The sequence below is a fragment of the Oryctolagus cuniculus genome, chromosome 3 (assembly GCF_964237555.1).
Source record: "Oryctolagus cuniculus chromosome 3, mOryCun1.1, whole genome shotgun sequence".
Lineage (NCBI taxonomy): Eukaryota > Metazoa > Chordata > Mammalia > Lagomorpha > Leporidae > Oryctolagus > Oryctolagus cuniculus.
Genome location: NC_091434.1, coordinates 143,950,337 through 143,967,100, shown reverse-complemented (window position 1 = coordinate 143,967,100; position 16,764 = coordinate 143,950,337). Strand labels below are relative to the sequence as shown.

Below are 16,764 nucleotides of genomic sequence, written 5' to 3'. Positions count from 1 at the left end.
ATGTAGGTACTGCCTTAGTTGCAGTTAGACAATTTCTCCACCATATCTCAAAATTCTCTCCTCTATCTTTTCTTTTTTTTTTTTTTTAATTTATTGTTTGACAGAGAGAGAGACAGAGAGAAAGGTCTTCCTTCCTTTGGTTCACTCCCCAAATGGGCGCTATGGCTGGTGCTGTGCCGATCTGAAGCCAGGAGCCAGGTACTTCCTCCTGGTCTCCCATGTGGGTGCAGGGGCCCAAGCACTTGGGCCAAACTCCACTGCCTTCCTGGGCCACAGCAGAGAGCTGGAGTGGAAGGGAAGCAACCTAACTAGAACCCGATGCCCATATGGGATGCCAGCGCTGCAGGCGGAGGATTACCCAAGTGAGCTATGGCGCCGCCCTCCCCCACACCTTTTCTTGATAACCTCTTCTATATCCCCTCCTTGATCATTTCGTGGAAAACAAAATTTCCTTGATAATATTTGAATGCAGTTCATTACAGATTTCTAAAAAAGGTTATTACTGTATTTCCATGGCTAGTTAATTTGCATTAATATTTAATTCAATTATGTGTTTTTGCCTTGGTAATTTTAGAACATTTTTTTTAACTTTTATTTAATGAATATAAATTTCCAAAGTACAGCTTACGGATTACAATGGCTTCCCCCCCATAACGTCCCTCCCACCCACAAGCCTCCCCTTTCCCACTCCCTCTCCCCTTCCATTCACATCAAGATTCATTTTCGATTCTCTTTATATACAGAAGATCAGTTTAGCATACATTAAGTAAAGATTTCAAGAGTTTGCACCCACATAGAAACACAAAGTGAAAAATACTGTTTGAGTACTCGTTATAGCATTAAATCTCAATGTACAGCACACTAAGGACAGAGATCCTACATGAGGAGTAAGTGCACAGTGACTCCTGTTGTTGACTTAACAAATTGACACTCTTGTTTATGGCATCAGTAAACACCTTAGGTTCTTGTCATGAGCTGCCAAGGCTAATTTTAGAACATTTTGCCTGCCAAATTCTAAAACTTTCTAAATGAAGACTGTACTTAGATTGGTTGGGTTATATGGAGTTGTTCTGTCTTTGGAGAAAAAGATGCAATAGCTAAATATTTTGTTTTTCTCTATATCTTCCATCCATAAAAGCATTATGCTCTGAGTTCCTGGTTCTTCTAGCTAGTCAGACATATTTAAGAGTGATGCAACTCCAGATTTACAAGGGAAATTTAATCAACTCAAAATGATTGATGACCTTAAAAAATCTCCTCAAAAAGCAACTTCTATCATTTCTCGATTACATCTGAATTCTAAAATATGTAACCTGAATTTTGATGTTCAGAAGATCATTAGACATGGAATCTATACTCATTACATTAAAATATAAGTTCTGTTAGAATCCCATGTTAGTTTTTTTTTTCTTGACCATAACCTAATGCCTATCAAGAACAATTCCTATCACTTAGTAGGCACCAGTACATATTTGAGGAATGAATAAGTTATTTCTAGTATTTGAGTCTGAGCCTTGTATAGGAGTCATCACTGGATTTCCATTCTGTCTTCCAGCATCTAGAAATCAGAACAATAGGCATATTCCTAGCTCCATGAAAGCCAACCTGATCCCAGCAACCCAAGACTTTTGGAAACCAAAAGAGAATTTAGGCAAGGAGTAAATTCTCCTTCTCTTATTTACACTAGAAATTCTTCCATTTTCATAGAATCCATTGCCAATTTTAAGTCAATTATAATGACTTATTTATAGGTCAATTAAAAATGAATATCCTAAATATAAAAAATTCAAAGTTTTTATTAAATTTATTTTAATGTCAAATACAAATAAGACATTATATAAAGACATTTGTATGATGCAAATTTGCTATTAAATAGTTAATAGAGTCAAAGTTAGGAAAGACAAGCACCAAAAAGACAAAAATATGATGAAAAATAATAACAGCACACTGATACAATGTTTTCCCTCTTCTGAAATTTCATTTTCCCTTGATATCTCAGAAATTTGATTTTATTTCCTAGCAGATTTGCAGTTTAACTATTGCACAAGGAAATTTGGTACATTCATGACCATATTTTTTTCTGCAGTAAGCTGAAAATAGTGCTTATGAAATAACACAAATTTTAAAATCTACCTCATAATTAAATAAAAATATGAAATGTTATAGTTTATTGATTAATGATCTATGGTATTGGGGAGATATGCTTGATTTTTTTTCAAGCTTTGCAGAGATTTAAAGCTCTGCTTGTTTATTTAAGAGAAAATACAAGCTGCTGCTCTGTAGTTTTCCATAGTCATGTCTGTTTTGCCAGCATTATTTTTTTTTAACTTTTATTTAATGAATATAGATTTCCAAAATGCAGCTTATGGATTACATTGGCTTCCCCCCCTCCCCAATGACTTTCCTCCCACCTGCAACCCTCCCCTTTCCCGTTCTCTGTCCCCTTCCATTCTTATCAAGATTCATTTTCAATTTTCTTTATATACAGAAGATCAGTTTAGTATACATTAAGTAAAGATCCCTGTTAAATATAAGAGTGGGAATAAGAGTGGGAAGAGATGTACAATTTGGGACATGCTCAAGCTGACTTGCCCCAAATGGTAGAGTTAGAAACATACCAGGGGATTCCAATTCAATCCCATCAAGGTGGCATGCACCAATGCCATCTCACTAATCCAAGTGATCAATTTCTGTTCACAACTGATAATAATGAAAGGACTAAGAGTCAAAGTCTAGTGCCTGCTAATACTAACCGATAGAATAAATAAAGGGGAGAGTGATCCAACATGGGAAGCGAGATACACAGCAGACTCATAGAATGGCGGATGTCCTAAACAGCACTCTGGCCTCAAAATCAGCCCTAAAGGCATTCGGATCTGGCTGAAAAGCCCATGAGAGTATTTCAGGCATGGAAAGCTAAAACACTTTGGCAAAAATAAATAAATAAATAAATAAAAATAAATAAATAAATGAAAAGGAGGTACCTTTCTCTGAAGGGAGGAGAGAACTTCCACTTTGACTATGACCTTGTCTAAATAAGATGAGTCAGTGAACTCAAAAGGCTTCCATAGCCTTGGAAACTCATGACTGGAGCATAGGGAGATTACTGATGCCATAACAGGAGTGTCGATTTGTAAAGTCAACAAAAGGAGTCACTGTGCACTTACTCCTCATGTAGGATCTCTGTCCTTAATGTGCTGTACATTGTGATTTAATGCTATAACGAGTACTCAAACAGTATATTTCACTTTGTGTTTCTATGTGGGTGCAAACTGTTGAAAGATATGCTTGATTTTTAACGCATGTACCATACTTACTCTATATAAATGTGCCACAACATCTCAATGAATAATAAAGTAAAATCTTTATTAAAAAGAAGCTATAATACTTCTTTGATAAAAAATCTTCCAAGATATACAATGGAATTCTGAGTTTTCTGAGTTTTTAGTAAGCATCCCAGAATTAAAATATTCAGGCAAGTCTTATCAATTTCTAGTATACTATGTTATTGTAAATTCCTATACTTATTTTTTTAATATATCACATATATCATTGATAAAATCCACTTTTAGGGGGCCAGCACTATGGCTCACTTGGTTAATCCTCTGCCTACGGCACTGGCATCCCACATGGGTGCTGGTTCTAGTCCCGGTTGCTCCTCTTCCAGTCCAGCTCTCTGCTGTGGCCCTGGAAGGCAGTGGAGAATAGCCCAGGTGCTTGGGCCCTGCACCTGCAAGGGAGACCAGGAGAACGCTCCTGGCTCCTGACTTCGGATCAGCACAGCGCGCCGGCCATGGCAACCATTGGGGGGTGAACCAAGGGAAGGAAGACCTTTCTCTATGTCTCTCCCTCTCATTGTCTGTAATTCTACCTGCAAAAAAAAAAAAAAAAAATCCACTTTTAAAATCATTATTTTCTTATACTAGTATCTTGTTTTAGGCCAAGACTATGTATCATTTCTCTTAACTACTGGTACATGTGGTTCACAGGCTGAATCTGGTTTGATTTCAAGCCTTATACTATAAGTTACTTTTTTTTTTTTTTTTTGGTTAAGGCTCTGATGTAAGCCTGCTTATTATTTTTCACATTCAACTTTCTCAAAAAAAAAAAAAAAAACTGACATACAATGTGAACTACATCGTAGGTTGTGAAACCATTTGCCAGATCTGTGACACTTTATCTTCTTGTAATACTTAGAATCAAAATGTTTTTATTTGCATTGACTTCAGAAACCTAAAAGTTATAGCAAGAAGCTGAACATTTTTATAAAAATGAAAATTTAGTTTTTCCACCAATATCAAAACAGTATGTTATTTCACAGATAATTTCCCTTTAGGCTTTGTGACTATGCATTTCCTGCGAGTATAGTTTTAATAAGCTAATGTAATTAGCATGAAAAAATTTCCATAGAAGTTTATAGGAAAACGGGAGTTTCAACCAAACAGCAGCACTTTTATTTTCTTTACAGCATTGTGGCCAGGACTTTAAACAGATCTAAGCATACTAAAATTTTTGCATTAGTATAAAATAGAACACACACATAAAGTGTAATAAATGGAACGCATAATGGACTAGGAGGCAATAAGGTCCCTATTGAAGCGATAATGCTCAGCTTGCAAGAATGGAAAGCTGCAATAAAGAATAGTGGGTGGTTTCTGGAACCTGGAGTGCAGTTTAACGACATTAGTAAATTTGGATATACTCCTTCAGGACCAGGAAGGGAATGATGTTGGAGTATCACAAAAAATGTTTGCAGGTAAAGTGACTAAATTTCAGTTATTTCTTGAGTTTTAGAAGTACTTTCCTTTCACAGTTTTATTACAAAATTAGTGAAGATAGAAAGACCACTGTATTGCATTTAGGCTTAAGAATGAAGAAACATACTTTTATTATATCAGAAGAATCTATTTCTCATCTTATAAAAGTACTTTATATTCTTCCCTGAAACAAGGAAGTTATGATGGCATGTAATTTATTGTCATGGTATTTTAAAGCTTAAAGCATTTCCAGAGTAGATAAAAAGTAACCTTACCATGTCTGTTTCCTCACCAACTCTGGGATTTCGTAAACAATAGTAACATCACTAATAGTAACTTTTTAAAAGTATTCAACCTAAGAAAAATTTTAAAACTCATTCATAAAATTACATGGTTAAGTCTAAGTTGACATGAAAATCTGAAAGTTAACACAGAGATACATTTAACCAATAGTGCTGAGAGACAGTCTGTGCATAGCATAGATACTCATAATCTTTTCTAATGAATAAAAGAATATTTCACTTGTATTCAAAATTGTGAAATTAAACATGCTTTAACAATCAGAAGGAAAGTTGAAAGTATCAAATTTTGTTTAGTGAGGTTTACAAAGGAGACATTTTGGTTGTGACTTAGAGCAGAGTCAAAGCAACACATCTTAATAATAAGTGAAAAAAACTTATATTTAGTTAATGTTCTTAAGAAATGATTGAAGCTGAAGCCATAGAGATTCCAAGGTTCCATAGTAACATTCATCCTTGAGATTGTTTTCATTAATTGACTCATTTAATCAGATTTGTGAAATATTAGCAGTAGACATCTCCTCTCTACTTGGCTGCTATGGCACAAGCATGTCACATCAAAACTTATATTGAAATCTAAAGCCCATTGTGGTGTATTGAGAAGGGATTTTGGGGAGACTAAGTTGTGTGGGCTCTGTCTTCATGCATGGGATGAGTGCTCTTATGAAAGAGCTTGAAAGTAGCTGTTTTGCCCCTTCCTCCACCTGAGTGCATGCAACAAGGTGCTCTTCCCAGATAGACACTGAATCTGCTGGTGCCTTGATTATGGACTTTACAGCCTCCAGAACTGTAGAAAATCAATCTCTGTGTTAATAAATGAGTTAGTCTAATGTATTTTTGTCATAGTGGACTAGCATGCTAGCAAATTCCTTTCCAGAACTTTTGACTATATATGAAATGTGAGATGAAGAAGAAATACTTTATATCGTTAAATTACCTGTATCTATTGTTTCATATATTTTTTTTTAAACTTTTATTTAATGCATATAAATTTCCAAAGTACGACTTATGGATTACAATGGCTTTCCCCCCGTACCGTCCCTCCCACCCACAACCCTCCCCTTTCCCACTCCCTCTCCCCTTCCATTCACATCAAGATTCATTTTCGATTATCTTAATATACAGAAGATCAGCTTAGTATACATTAAGTATGGATTTCAACAGTTTGCTCCCACACAGAAACATAAAGTGAAAAATAATAGATGATTTTTTAAAATGATGATGAAATCAGAGCAGACCTATTGTCATGTTTAATCCCAGTGAGAGTCAAGTTGGGAATTGATAATTTCTTTTTTTTTTTTTTTTTTTTTTTTTTTACAGAGGATCAGTTTAGTATGCATTAAGTAAGGATTTCAACAGTTTGCACCCACATAGAAACACAAAGTGAAATATATTGTTTGAGTACTCGTTATAGCATTAAATCTCAATGTACAGCACATTAAGGATAGAGATCCTACATGAGGAGTAAGTGCACAGTGACTCCTGTTGTTGACTTTACCAATTGACACTCCTGTCTATGGCATCAGTAATCTCCCTATGCTCCAGTCATGAGTTTCCAAGGCTATGGAAGCCCTCTGAGTTCTCCGACTCTTATCTTGTTTAGACAAGGTCATAGTCAAAGTGGAGGTTCTCTCCTCCCTTCAGAGAAAGGTACCTCCTTCTTTGATGGCCTGTTCTTTCCACTGGGATCTCACTCGCAGAGATCTTTTGCCAGAGTGTCTTGGCTTTCCATGCCTGAAATACTCTCATGAGCTTTTCAGCCAGCTCCGAATGCCTTTAGGGCTGATTCTGAGGCCAGAGTGCTATTTAGGACATCTGCCATTCTATGAGTCTGCTGAGATTCTCACTTCCCATGTTGGATCACTCTCCCCTTTATTTACTCCATCAGTTAGCGTTAGCAGGTACTAGACTTGTCTATGTGCTCCCTTTGACTCCCAGTCCCTTCACCATGACCAACTGTGAACTGAAACTGATCACCTGGAACAGTGAGATGGCATTGGTACATGCCACCTCGATGGGATTGAATTGGAATCCCCTGGTATGCTTCCAACTCCACCACTTGGGGCAAGTCAGCCTGAGCATGTCCCAAATTATACATCTCTTCCCTCTCCCATTCCCACCACCATGTTCAACAGGGATCCCATTTCAGTTAATTTTCAACACTTAAGAATAACTGTGCATCAATTACAGATCTAAACCAGTCATATTAAGTAGAACAGATAAAAAAAACTACTAAGAGGGATAATGTATTTAGTTGTTCATTAACAGTCAGGGCTATGCTGATCAAGCCACCATTTCCCATAGTGTCCACCTCACTCCAACAGGTTTCCCTCTTCATATATTTTTAAGAGACTTATGATAAATTTAATTATATATGTATATATGTATTTTGCATGTGTATATGTGTAATATACTTACAGATAGTTACTGAAAAGGCTGAATATCACACTCTTCAACTTGACCAGAAATCACTCAGGAATGTTTATGTTTATCATTGTGTTACTATTAAATTATGGCAGTTGGCACCGTGGTGCAGTAGGTTAATCCTCCGCTTGTGGCGCTGGCATCCCATGTGGACGCCAGTTCTAGTCCTCTTCCCATCTGGCTCTCTGCTGTGGCCTGGGAAAGCAGTGAAAGATGGCCCAGGTCCTTGGGCCCCCGCACCCGCATAGGAGACCAGGAAGTGGCACCTGGCTCCTGGCTTCAAAGCAGCACAGCTCCAGCCTTTGGGAATTGAACCAGCGGATGGAAGACCTCTCTCTGTCTCTCCCTCTCACTGTCTGCAACTCTACCTCTCAAATAAATAAATAAAATCTTTTAAAAAATATTAAGTTATGTATGATGTGAGTGTTAGAATTGTCCAGGAATTCTTTCTTTATATCAGGAGGATTGCCACATTGGCTTATTGTTAGAATTTTTGCATTTTTTCTTTTCTGTCACCTCCTTCGCCCTTGGTTCTTCCAAAACTTTTGATTTCCACGTAGTTGCCCAAGTTTCAACCCCATCTATCACATCCTTATGTTACAGCTTGTCACACTATCTTGAAAGGAGAGATCAACACTGTTCTGAAAGTGACATCATTTAACACCAGTGGCTTATATGGTCAAACTATTGCTTTTTTTTTTTTCTTTTCTTTACAGGCAGAGTGGACAGTGAGAGAGAGAGAGAGAGAGAGAGAAAGGTCTTCCTTTGCCGTTGGTTCACCCTCCAATGGCCGCCGCAGCCGGCGCACCGCGCTGATCCGAAGGCAGGAGCCAGGTGCTTCTCCTGGTCTCCCATGGGGTGCAGGGCCCAAGCATTGGGCCATCCTCCACTGCACACCCTGGCCACAGCAGAGAGCTGGCCTGGAAGAGGGGCAACCGGGACAGAATCTGGCGCCCCGACCAGGACTAGAACCCGGTGTGCTGGCACCGCTAGGGGGAGGATTAGCCTAGTGAGCCGCGGCGCCGGCCTCAAACCAAGATTTTGGTTCTTATTATTTGATATTCTAACTTGTTCTGTCCTATATTCGTTTTTGTTTTAGTCATCGTATGTGCTAAATTTAGCTACTGTCTTTTTTATTTTTTTAAATTTATTTGACAAGTAGAATCATAAACAATGAGAGAGAGAGACAGACAGAGAGAAAGGTCTTCCTTCCGTTGGTTTACTCCCCAAATGGCCGCCACAGCCAGTGCTGCGCTGATCTGAAGCCAGGAGCCAGGTGTTTCTTCCTGGTCTCCCACACAGGTGCAGGGGCCCAAGCACTTGGGACATCCTCCACTGCCCTCCCAGGCCACAACAGAGAGCTGGAGTGGAAGAGGAACAACTGGGACTAGAAACCAGCACCCATATGGGATGCCAAAGACGCAGGAGGAGGATTAACCTAGTGAGCCACGGCGCCGGCCCTTGGGTACTGACTTTAAATAATTTAATTTTAAATTTAGACTTTTCCCCTCAGTGTGGACCCACAAGCATCTATAAAAATGGTTATATGTTATAGAACAATATGCATAAGCAAACTTTTTATTATTTAGCAGTCTATAGCTCATGAACTGAGTTCTCAAGAATGTGGTAAGGAGGATCTAGAATTTATTGTATTATGAGTTTCCCTTTAGAAAATCAGGAATGGGAATAGCAGGCATTGTGATCCAGCAGGTTAATACACTGCTTACCATGCTGGCATCCCATATTAGAGTTCTGGTTTGAATCCTGGCTGCTCCAATTGCAATCTAGCTCTCTGCTCTCTAGGATAACAGTGAAAAATGACTTAAGTGGTTGGGCCCCTGCTACCCTTGTGGGAAACCAGGATGGAGTTGTCTGCTCTTGGCTTAGACTTGGTCCAGGGTGGCTATTGTGTCCGTTGGGGAGTGAACTAGTAGGTGGAAAATTATTCAGTCTCTCTCTCTCTCACAATCTCTTCCACTCTCTCTGCCTTTCAAATAAATAAATAAATAAGTATCAAAAATCAGGAGAAAGGGTGTTACTATAGAGAAGAAAGGTATAAAAGGATTCAAAGAATGTCTGGTTTACATTCAAGAGTAAGCAAAGGAAGGGAGTGAAAATCATGCATTGTAATGGCAAAATTACTAACATCAATTAGGGGAGCAATGCTGATCTCTGGGTGAGGGTATGGCTGAGTCTTCAGACTCTTCACAAGGAACCAAGTGGTAACTTTGTACTCAGAGACAGAAGTTTGTGAACAATACTAACTGGAAAATATCACTAATTCAGAGTTGTCTGGTGGCATAGCTTTTAAGAAAGGGAGCCAGCTCATTATTATATATAACCAAAAATACATTGTATTAAAATTAATCACTCAAAAACTTAGAATGATGTTTGCTGCCATCATTTGAAATGATCATTCTGTTAGTGTTATGTAAATCATTTTTTGTAAAAACTTTAAATTAGTGTATTGTCTTAAGTGACTCAAATAGCAGTGTTTCTCTTGAATTTCTGAACTCTGCTTCTGTCGTATACCTTTACTGAAGCAACTTCCTATTTAGAGTAAATAAGTGTGATGAAATTATAATGTATTTTTAACATACTAGGTGAGAAATATCTAAAATTTAAATTAAAATAAAAATATTAAATAGAGAAATGTCTAAGTTACAAAATTTAAAGTAATAAGTATAAATTCAAAATAGTAATAATTGAACTTCAGAACTAGGTTTCAAATTTGGCTGTTGTTTCAAATCACTGGAATAATAACTATGAGTTTCCTGTTCTCAACTGTCCAATAGGACAACAACATAGAGCAGATATACATTACTGAAGACTCCAAAACTAATGGACAGGAGCCAAGTGCAGACTTCCTGCAATGTGACTCATCTTTTTGCTGACCATAAAGAATGTTCCCTTCAGCTAGTAATGGCTAGAAAAAGCAAAATGCTTAGCACCATTGCTAGAGGACAGAAGGGAGGCACAAGAGAAAATGAAGGCAATGGGAATCAGGAATCAAAACAATGCAAAGTTATGAACAACTTAAGAGGTGAAAAGGTAACAAGAAATTCTTTGAAAAACAGAACAGAAAAGAGAAAGAAGGAAAGCCCACTGGCATCCTGCAGCAGTGTGTGGGGGTTCAGTCCTAGGCGGGCAGTCAGTCAGCCTGGGATGCCTAGCAAGTGTCAGGGCCTTAGTGTGCTGCATCAGGGGCCAGCAAGAGCAACTGGGCATCCAAGGAGTTAGAGCATGGCCTCACTCACAGGGCTGCTTCACACTGTCAAGTCTGTGCACACTGCACACTGGGGTCATCATTCCCAGCTTATGTTCGCAATGCTTTGTTAATTAAAATATGAAAATGCATGATGTGACTTAGACACTTTGGTCTCATACATGTTTCATAACTGAAGGAGTTAATTTTCAGTTATGGCTAGCTCTTGTCCTTAAATTTGAAAAAAAGAAATTATAATTAACAGCTTTTTTCTATATCCTTCCATAGTGTTCATATTTTACAGATAGTTAATGTGCTTAATAAATATATATAGAAATAGTTTGTCAAATACATTAACAATAGGCATGTGGTCACCCATATAAAGACCTTGATGTTCCTCTGTTTTGAAGGAAACATGAATTTAATGGTTAGAGAATAAGTAGAGAAACACTCATCTGTATGTTTTCTCCTTGGCAGTTTTTCCTGTGCAGCTTTATGGATGTAGATGAAATTATCCTTACATTACAAAAAATCCTTGCCAGAGAGTAAAATCAGATAAACCTTAAACTTTTTTCTGTAGGTATACGTGAGCTCTTTATTTCTAAAACATAGTTATATGACTTTGGTTAACTCTCTTACCCTCCCTGTATCTCAGTGTCCTCATCTGAAAAATAACTCAATCTGCTTCATAGAAGTTTTATAAGGATTAAGTGAGCTAATATTTAGAAACACTTAGACAAGTGACTACTACATAGTGTTTGTTGTGTAAGTCTTTGCTATGATTAAAATTTGGATTAATTTCCAAATGACTTTTTCCTGTTGTCTCCTTTATGCAAGCAGATGCATCAAAGTTTAGTTATCATGCTCAGTTTTTATAATAACCTGAGAAGTATCTACAAAATAAGATGCCTTTTTCATATTTACATCATACCTGGTTAAAACAGAAATCAATGGATGACTTGACACCCATAATTTGAGAATGTAGAAGGAACAGCATCTGCCTTCTCCATCTGTCTCACCAGGATTTCTTAATTATTTATGAAAACATTGATAGTCTGAGTCACTCACTGTTCAGCTTAATGAACTGCAGTTGTGTGACATACATTAGAACCTAATGTATTCATTAAGATCATTTCCTAATGGTATTTCCATGAGGAGAAGGAAACCTAAAAATCACCAATATCTGAACTACATGTATTTTTATTTAGGTGAAGATGATTAAAGCTATTCCTCCTGTAGCTTTCTGTTGGGATATCTGCCATATCCTGTTTTTTTGTTTGTTTGCTTTTGTTTTGTTTTGGGCACTCATTTTTTCTCAATCAAGTCACTGTTACTAATTGTTCCCTCTGGTGATCCTGTCTCCTGCTACTGTTCCAAAGCAATTGATGCTGATGTTACATTGGTTCAGATTATATTTTAGGTTGCCCTTGAAGCTTTTTGGCTGCCCATCTTGTGCTCGATTGTAGTCTTCACCTCATCATGTAACAGCTGTTTTGGCATTCTTTTTTATTTTTCATTAGTTTCACTCACTTAAATGTAAGAATGTAGCTTCATTGCCAATATTTTAATCATGTTCAGATGTTCCATTATTGATTTTGATATTGATGCTGTTTGATAATGGATAGCAATGAATCTTGTCCTTCAGCTAAAAATACTTTTAAAAATGAGTCAAAATTTGCTGCCATTAGAGCTCCTTGGGAGGCCATCATTTCACAAGCCTACCGTGTAGTTTGGAACTGGAGGCTTCTTGACCTACAGTTTTTCAGGTTTCCTATTGTGGTGATTAAATTGTGTACGTTGTTCTTCACTTTGTTACCATGTCATGTCTCTGATACTTTAATAGTTGAAGTGACTTCATTTATAGTTTTGTTTTGTAGGATGAAAATCACTCCAATTTCACAAACCAACCATAAGATATCTGACTTTTTAAATGTACAGTGTTAGTTATTTAATAAGGATGAAATGTGATACATAAAACTTTTTAAAAACTACTTTACATTTGGAAAAGACTTTTATTTCTAACCCCTGAAGTGCTTTATTTTACTTGTCATAATCTCTCTCTTTTGTGTGATTCTTCCCCTCCCAGGAGAATCTATCAAGCACAGGAATAATTTTTTCCAAACTTTTGCATTTTGAATTATGCATTCAAAGGTCATACCCAGAAAGCTACACATTGATGGTAGATAAGTATTTGCTGTTTGTTGTATTAAATCAGTGTGCACACACATGACAGGGACTTCAGAAATTTCAAGGATATCTATAAATTTTTTTCAAAAGTCTTGCTACAAGATAAACTGCACTAATTCATTAAAATATATGCCATCAGGATCAAGTTTGAGGTAATAAGGAGGGTAAGACATTGGTTTGAAAGAGTCCTTATGTGAACAACATGAATTCTGCTAAAAATTGAAGCAAGAACAAATATTAAACTTACAGTGAAGTTTGTGTGGAAAAATGTTGAAATCATTGACAATTTACAGAAAGTTTATGGTGACAGTATCCCATAGATCTATAATTTGCGATGGGTAATTCAATTTTTAGAAAAAATATTTAAATGCTTACAAAAATTATACATGTTTATGGAGTATCATGTGATATTTCAATTATATATTGTATCAGTCTATTCACGGTCAACATATGCATCCCCTTACCATTTCTTTATGGTGAAAACATTCAAAATTCTTTTTTCAGTTTTTTTTTAGAAAAATATTCAGTGAATTATCATCATCTACAATTATTCTGTTCTCCAAAACCTATCAGAACACTTAACAATTAACTTCTATTAACATTAAATAACCTTTCTTTATCGCTCTCTAACCCCACTAATCTTCCTAGCGTTTAGTAATCAGTGTTATATTTAACTTCAATGAAATGAAACATTTCTCCAAGAAAATGTACCAATGACCAAAAAATACATTTAAAAAAAGTTCAACATAACTAACCATAAGGAAAACACAAGCCGGCGCTGCGGCTCACTAGGCTAATCCTCTGCCTTGCGGCGCCGGCACAACGGGTTCGAGTCCCGGTCGGGGCGCCAGATTCTGTCCCAGTTGCTCCTCTTCCAGGCCAGCTCTCTGCTGTGGCCAGGGAGTGCAGTGGAGGATAGCCCAATGCTTGGGCCCTGCACCCCATGGGAGACCAGGAGAAGCACCTGGCTCCTGCCATCGGATCAGCGCGGTGCGCCGGCCACAGCGCTGGCCACGGCGGCCATTGGAGGGTGAACCAACGGCAAAAGGGCAAAAGGAAGACCTTTCTCTCTGTCTCTCTCTCTCACTGTCCACTCTGCCTGTCAAAAAAAAAAAAAAAAAAAAAAAAAAAAAAGGAAAACACAAAGCAAAACCAGAATGAAATAGCACCTCCCTTAAGTTAAATTGATTGTTATCAAAAAGACAAAAGGTACCCAATGTTTGGAAGAATATGGAGAAAAAAATTCTTGGTCACTGTTGATGGGAATGTAAATTAGCATTGTGAAAAAGCGTATGGATGGCTTGTTTCAGGAAGGTAAGAGATGATATTGATGATGAAGTGATGTAGTGATAGACTACCTACATAAATTTGGGAGGAAAAATCCACAAGCTCCCCCCACTCCACTTTCTGGATTCCTTGGTGTTTCTTGAGAGTAGTGTGGTGGCCAGTCAAGCCTATGTGAATTATCAGACCACATTCTGGGACAAATGAGACCTGCCTAGTGTACATCACAAGCTCTTTCTGAATATCAAAAGGCTTAATATTTGTAAAATATACTGTTAGTAATAAAATGCCATATATATATATATGATTTGTTATTAAAGCACATGAGGAATAAAGTAAACAGTAAGACTTCACTTGGTGAAAAAATATTTTTTGTAACTTCTTCCTTTTGTCATATTTTGTGTTATCTAAAAATACATATGATAAGTCTTCCCAGGCATCTCTTAGACTCCTACAGTCTGAAATACCACCAGTTGCAAGCACATTGAATGTCTTGCTTAATGAGCACCTGATTGGTAGAACTAGCTTTATGTCATGAGTATTCAACCTAGTCAACTGACCCTCAAATATCTTTCTAATGAGACTCAGAATTCTCCAGTTCACAGGATGAAATAATACCTAGCACATATTTAGCCTCCCTGAAATACTATTTTTTTTTTTGACTCAGAGAGAGGGAGAGGGAGGGAGAAATGAGAAGAAGTCAGAGAGGAAGAGAAAGAGAGCTCTATATTCAAAATTTAGTTGGTTTATTTTTAATAATCTATTAACTAAGAATCTTAAGAATAGGTGGGCTTTTGAAAAGAGAGGTGGTATCAGAATTAGAGCTCTGGAAAGGGAGGAAAAGGCCAGTGGGAGAGGAGTACCAGCATTCATTGAGTGCCTGCTCCATACACATGGTCATTTGAGGAATGCTATGCATATAACAGAGGGACAATAGGATGACAACAGGCAACCAAAAGACCATAGTGATACCAGACAAATGTGACTATCGAGAGGGAGCTTTAAAATACCTAATGCCCTTCCATGCCTAGGGTTAATGTCATTCTGAATTTTGGTATTGTGGACCTCCTGGTCAGTAAATAAACATGCCATCCTCACTTACTTTTAAATACACAAATACATTATTGTGATAAAACACTGGAACATCTCTATGTACCTTATCCAAACTGTGTCCAGTCCCCAAAGGTCCTATTATATCATTACTTAAGAATTGCATAGGGCCGGCCCGTGGCTCACTAGGCTAATCCTCCGCCTTGCGGCGCCGGCACCGGCACACCGGGTTCGAGTCCTGGTCGGGGCTCCAGATTCTATCCCAGTTGCCCCTCTTCCAGGCCAGCTCTCTGCTGTGGCCAGGGAGTACAGTGGAGGATGGCCCAGGTCTTTGGGCCCTGCACCCCATGGGAGACCAGGAGAAGCACCTGGCTCCTGCCTTTGGATCAGCGTGGTGCGCCGGCCGCAGCACAGCGGCCACGGCGGCCATTGGAGGGTGAACCAACGGCAAAAGGAAGACCTTTCTCTCTGTCTCTCTCTCTCACTGTCCACTCTGCCTGTCAAAAAAAAAAAAAAAAAATTGCATAGAAGGCTACTTTCTATGCATTTACTGTGTTTGTTTCCTAGGGCTTCCATGAAAGGATTATAAACTGAAAGTCTTAAACAAAAATTTAATTTCTGAGAGTTCTGGAGGCTAAAAGTCCAAAATCAAGGTGTCAGTGTGGCCATGTTTCCTGTAAAGGTAAAGGGAGGGCTATTTTCCAGCTACTTCTGCTAGCTTTTGGTAGCCTCAGAAGTTCCTAGATTTGTATATTACAAACTGAGTCTTTTCCCTGTGTCTTTTCCTGTTGTCTACTCTGTGCATATCTTTGTGTTCACACTTCCCCTTTTCATAAGGCTGCCAGTTATAGTGGATTAGGGGCCATCTCAATGACCTCATATTAACTTGATTACCTTCTAAAGCCCCATTTCCAAAGATAGACACATTCTGAGGTCCTGGAGGTTAGGAGCTCAAAATGTCTATTTTGAGGGACACATATGACTCATAATACTTACAAACCTGTTTTCCTATAGAATGAAATGGTATTATTTGAGGTCTACATATGTCTGTACCACAATTATATTCTATGTTTCTGTAACTTGCTTTTTTCCATTAAGACACACAGAGAGAGAGAGAGAGAGAGAGAGAGAGAATCCTTCATCCAGTGGTTCACTCTCCTACGCAGGACTGAACCAGGCTGGAGAAGGGAGTCAGGAGCTTCATCTGGGTCTTCCACGTGCGCGCAGGAGCCCAAGCACTTGGGCCATTTTCTGTTGCTTTCCCAGGCACATTAGCAGGAGCTGGATCAGAAGTAGAACATCCCAGACTTAAACTGGTGCCTATTCGTGATGCGGGTGTCACAGGTGGCAGCTTACCCCTCCGTGCCACATGCTGGCCCCCTAAAAATTTTTGATGTTATTCACTTTTACAAAAAATGCCACAGTAAAGTTTCCTACTTCCTGTGTACCTTATCAGTCTCTGTAGAGTGGGTATCAAGGAATAGAATTGTTAGGTTGTATTAAATGCACATTTTACATGTGAATATTTATTTTCAAAGTAGCTGCCAATCTACCAGAC

The 16,764-nt window shown here is 38.1% G+C and overlaps 1 protein-coding gene across 13 annotated transcripts in view; it reads left to right on the top strand.

Annotated features, from left to right (window-relative positions):
- MAGI2 (membrane associated guanylate kinase, WW and PDZ domain containing 2) overlaps positions 1–16,764 on the top strand; it is a 1,584,028-nt gene that overhangs the window by 87,336 nt on the left and 1,479,928 nt on the right. The gene's annotated exons all lie outside the window — the stretch shown is intronic.